Below are 6,000 nucleotides of genomic sequence, written 5' to 3' on the forward strand. Positions count from 1 at the left end.
AAAGAAATGAAAAAAAAAAAAAAACATGAAAAAAAATGAGGAAGAGACAACCAGCAGTTGGGATAATGACTGCAAATATCAGCTACATCAAAGGTGTGATGAATGCACTATCAAATATGAGGGGTGGACATTTGCTTAAAAGCACAAAAAGGGCTGTGGTTATTAACTTTCAGATGGATAGGTAGGTAAAAAAGAGAAGGGTTGGAAAACAACAACGGTGGGGTGCACTTATATAATCAGGGACCTGAACATTTTAGTATTTGCAAAGGCAAGTAGGGCTGCAAATGAACAAAGCCGAGCCAAGCTTTGGGGTGTTCGGGCTCGGCTCGTTTAGTTTTTATGAAGGCTCGTGTTCGGCTCAGCTCGTTTAGTTTCCGAAAAAGCTCGGCTCGGCTCGGCCTCGGCTCGTCTCAAGAAGATAAGAATGATAAAAACATACATTTTGTGGGATTTGAACCCAAGCCCCCTCTAAATCTGGCGCCTTAACCGCTCGGCCAAACTTTCATTTGTAATCAACAACCCACATTCTTTTATTTTATATATAAAAAACAAACATAATCCAAGCTTTAATGCTCCGCTCGGCTCGACTCGTTTATGAATCGAGCCTAAAAAGCTCGTGAGCTTTTCAGAGCCGAACTATACAAAGCTCAAGTTCAGCTCGTTTATTTGGCGAGCCTAATTTTTGGGCTCGGGTTGGGCTCGTTTAGTAAACGAACGAGCCCGAGCCGAGCTTTTAACGAGCCGAACCCAAACATGTTCATGAGCCGTCTCGGTTCATTTGCAGCCCTAAAGGCAAGGTGAGAGGGTGAATGGGGTGTTAGATGGCAGAGAAATTATATGGTGTCCGACCGTGAAGTAGCGTCAAGGGGGTACTTCAAAAGTACCACCCTTGATATTTGATCCAACAACAGCCTCTTTAAAAGTGGGCTGCTGTTGGATCAAATATCAAGGGCGGTAGCTTTTTGACGCTACTTGATGGTCAGGCATCATATAAAAACTCTAGATGTCAACAACGATTATTTAGGATCCGCTTGCGAATTTGTGGCACCGTAGTAGAATCATTAGCAACGGCACTCTGTGCGCCTAAGTGCGAAACGACAGTGCTTTTCCTACCCGCCTCCTCTACTCCTCTGGCTATACAGAGGATCTAACCTTGATATCTACATTCCGACTATAGATCGGAGGCTTGGAATCATCCAATGGTGAAGATTTTATGGGCATCCCTATTTATCTTGAGGCCAACAGATGAACGGTTTGTATCTTTGAAAAGGTGGCCCCCAATAAGTTCTCTAATAAATACATGCTATGTGGGGTGTATATATATATATATATATGAGAAAACGGTTCCTACACATATGTGTAGAGAGTTCTCTACACACTAGCTTAAAATACAGTGGGGGCCCACATTGTTTGGGTGATCCAAGCCATCCATTTTAAAGGCCCTCACATAGATAGGGTGTCTACAAAAAATCAGATCCATAGGATCATCCCAACCCTACGATTTGTGGAGGTAAAATGGATGTCTTTAAACCTTCACAAATTAGTTCATTTTTTGCCTCCAAAGTTCGAATGGTTAGGATGATCCTATGGATCTGATTTTTTGTGGACACCCTATCTATGAGAGGGCCTTAAAAATTGAAATTCCAAGGGTGGTCCCTAGTACGGCAAGTTATGAGGAGGTAAAATTAGGTTGCTAATGAGTTTTAATCTTTTGAAAACTTCAAACCCAATTTTGAAGATTAAGAGATCAAGAATGACAATGAAGCATACAAGTTAAATCCTAAGTGCAAATGCAAATTAAGAGCATGAGATAAGAGAAAGTGCACCCGAAATTTAAAGTGGTTCGGTCCTCAAACACACAAGGCTTACTCCACTCCACCAACCAAACTCGTTGATAGCTTCACTATTTGATCTTCTTAACTTCGGCGAAGATCAATGCAGATTACAATTCTGAATGCCTTTAACCTTGGTGGCAATCTTCACCACGGAGAGTGGGCTCCGCTTCTCCGAACACTCGCTCGAATACAATCTTGATAAAGAAAGAAAGAACTAAAAACAATCCCTCACAAGGGTTTACAAATTGTAGAAGATGTACAAATTTGAGCCTAAAGATCCAAATCCTAATCTTAGAGGATGAGAGGCATAAACAAGCTTTGATCACTCTTCGGATGTTCAAATAGAGTTTTTGAGTGTTAGGATTGATAATTGGGAAGTTTAGAATACCCATATATATAGGAAAACCCAATATGACCGTTGGAGGGGCATTGTCGTAAATCTGGCAAAGTTCCTAACGTCACATTTCTTTCCGTTATAGTGGTCTCGGAGTTCCGAGAGATTTTCTCGAAGTTCTGAGAAAAAATCTCGGAGTTCCGGGAATACAAACAGAAATTGGAAAAAAGCTACTGGACCATTTTTCGGAGCTCCGAGGAATCTCTCGGAGTTCCGAACTCGGAGCTCCAAGAATTCTCTCGGAGTTCTGAGAAGCCTATGTCAGGCAGATTTTCAATTCTTGTTTTTGGGCTTCCAACTTTACACCAAGTTGGGATTGTTATGAGGGTTCGAAAGTGTTGGAACACTACAAGGACAATCACTTAAGCATTTTGAGAGTGTGTTTATTTACTTTATTTATGCCTCTTAAAATCTAATACTAAGATTGGATCTAATACAATCTAATATGACTTTGATCTTCAATTGAGCTTCAAGTCTTCATTCCAAGCCTTGGATCTCCAATATTTTTTGCCTTCATAATGTGGTCCAATGAGAGCTTCTTGGCCTCAATCCAAGCAATCTTGACTTTAAGCAATTATGATCTACAACTTAGACAATCAAACACATTAGTGATCTTAAATCACTTGTGTATTGGAATCATCAAAATAAGATGGGAATTGCCAAGGTGGGAACCATTGGGCTTACAAAAATGAATGGTTTGGATCACCCAAATAATGTGGCCCCCACTGTATTTTAAGCTAGTGTGTAGATAACTTATCTACACATGTGTGTAGGAACCGTTTTCTCATATATATATATATATATATATATATATATATATATATATATATACTTACTATAATAAGCTGGATGGAAAAGAAGAGAATTTTTTGATTTTTTTGAAAATTCTATGAGAATTACACATCACTTTTTTTGACTTTTTTTCACAAATGCACCCATTCAACTCACATATTTTCAATCCTACTCCCTCATTTATGCTTTTGACAAAGGCACTCATTAAAGCCATATAATTTCAATCTTACCCCCCTCCTTTATGGGTTTTTAATAAAAAAATCTATAGGGTGATCTTAACCATCCAATTTAAGAGGAATTATGGAAACATCTATAGATTGGAGGGCAAGGATCAGCCTATGGAAATGATTTTTGTGGCACAACCTATTTATGTTGTGTTCCATCACATGGACGGTTTGGATCAACCTATGATGTGGTCTGTACAGTTCTTTGTCGGCCCGTGCATCGCACGGGGATTTTTTAAGTATCTACTACTATAAGCTGGGAGGAAAAGAAGTGAATTTTTTGATTTCTTTTGAAAATTATATGAGAATTACACATCACTTTTTTTGACTTTTTTTAACAAATGCACCCATTCAACTCACATATTTTCAATCCTACCCCCTCCTTTATGCTTTTAACAAAGGCACCCATTAAAGCCATATAATTTCAATCTTACCCCCCTCCTTTATGGTTTTTTAATAAAAATTTATAGGGTGATCTTAACCATCCGATTTAAGAGGAATTATGGAAACATCTATAGATTGGAGGGCTAGGATCAGCCTATGGAAATGATTTTTGGGGCACAACCTATTTATGTTGTGTTCCATCACATGGACGGTTTGGATCAACCTATGACGTGGTCCGTACAGTTCTTTGTCGGCCCGTGCATCGCACGGGTTTTTTACTAGTATATATATATATATATATATATATATATATATATATAGCAGAAGAGAAAAGAAGAGAATTTTTTGAATTTTTAGAAAATTCTATGAGAATTATACATCACTTTTTTTGACTTTTTTTAACAAATGCACCCATTCAACTCACATATTTTCAATCCTACCCCCTCCTTTATGCTTTTTAACAAATGCACCCATTAAAGCCACATAATTTCAATCTTACCCCCCTCCTTTATGCTTTTTTAATAAAAAATCTATAGGGTGATCTTAACCATCCGATTTAAGAGGAATTATGGAAACCTCTATAGATTGGACGGCTAGGATCAGCCTATGGAAATGATTTTTGGGGCACAACCTATTTATGTTGTGTTCCATCACATGGACGGTTTGGATCAACCTATGACGTGGTCCGTACAGTTCTTTGACGGCCCGTGCATCGCACGGGGTTTTTTACTAGTGTGTGTGTATATATATTTGTTTAAAACATGGGGCCCACATATTTCAAAGATCTAAACCATCTAGTTCGTGGGGCCCACTTCGTGCCCCAAAAGTCATCTCTATTGGTATAGCCTATTTATGTTGGGCCTCAACAACTGATTATTTAGATAGATGTTTGAACAATGTGTTTAACAACAGGCCCCGATAGTAATGCTAGGGAAACCGAGAATAGGACCTAGAAGGGGACCCAGCAAATTGATTCATGCCACAGCATCACAAGTGACGTGAGCAAACCCTTATTTTAGGGAAATCTGAGAAAAGTAATTTTTTATCAACACGTGGCATATTCTCATTGCAGGTCCCCTGTTAGGTCCTATTCTCGGTCTCCATATCATTTTCGTTTTAAAAAAAAAATACATGCACATACGTACAGACCTCACATAGCATGTATTTATTAGAAAATTCACTGGCGCCCACCTTTTTGGAGATCCAAATTGTTCATTTTGTTGAGCCCCTATGTAAATAAGCATTTCCCAAAAAATAATCTCCATAGGATGGTCCTAACTCTTTGAAATGTAGAGGTTTATGTATGGTGTTGCCCGTCTACAGATTGGAGGGATAGGATCATCCTGCGGAGAAGATTTTATGGGCAAGACTATTTATGTTGAGGCCAACAAATGAACGGTTTGGATCTTTTAACAAAGTGACCCCAAGTGAGTACTTTTTAGTACACTTTTATGTACAAATCTTAGTACGTCCCTGTGTGTATTTTTTTTAACAATACAATGAGGCCCACCAAGGGTAGGGAGAGAGAGAGAGTGTGCAGTTGGGCCCCACCAAGGGAATGAAGGAGAGAGAGAGAGAGAGAGAGAGAGAGAGAGAGAGATCCTATTAACCGGTTAAAAAAGGGAAGCTAGCAGACTTTAATGCTTTTCGCTGTATACATGCCAATTTATCCTATAAGGGGTTGAATTTATCACTGCCCATACATGCAAAGTGAGCCAAAAAGCGCCACCAGTGCTTTACAGCTCACTGCCCACATTGCACGCGCATGGTAGGTGATAAATCTATTATTAATCAGTTGCATGAAATTCAACACATAGTAAGTCAAATTTATTTGCAAGGCATTTTAGTTGATGATTCCTTCTTTGTTCCTTCGATAATTGGCAAACTTTGCCAACTTGAAAAGACTAGAAAAAGTCTCAAACACAAGGAAGAGGAAATGTTTTAGGCATGGAATCAAACTTTCTAAGAAGATGTCTCCTAAGTCATCTGAAGAGAAGGAGGAAATGAACAGGATTATTTACGCTTCGGTAGTGGGAAGCTTGATGTATGCCACGTTGTCCACAAGGCCAGATATTTATTTCTCTGTAAGTGTGATTAGTAAATATCAATCAAATCCATGGCCAGAGCTTTGGATGGTAGTTAAGCATATTTTTAAGTACCTCAGAAGAACTAAACATTGCTGTTTAGTATATGGAGGAGACAAATTAGTCGTTTCTGGATATACTGATGCGGATTTTCAGTCAGATGTCGACGACATGAAATCCTCATTAGGTTTTGTGTTCACCTTAGCTAATGAAGCAGTTTCATGGAGGAGTTGCAAGCAAGACACCACGGCGGGCTCCACGACTAAGGCAGAATACATCGTTGCGAC

Source organism: Tasmannia lanceolata, unplaced genomic scaffold (genome assembly GCF_043159265.1).
Source record: "Tasmannia lanceolata isolate RefF3 unplaced genomic scaffold, GAP_Taslan_0.1 ptg000024l, whole genome shotgun sequence".
Lineage (NCBI taxonomy): Eukaryota > Viridiplantae > Streptophyta > Magnoliopsida > Canellales > Winteraceae > Tasmannia > Tasmannia lanceolata.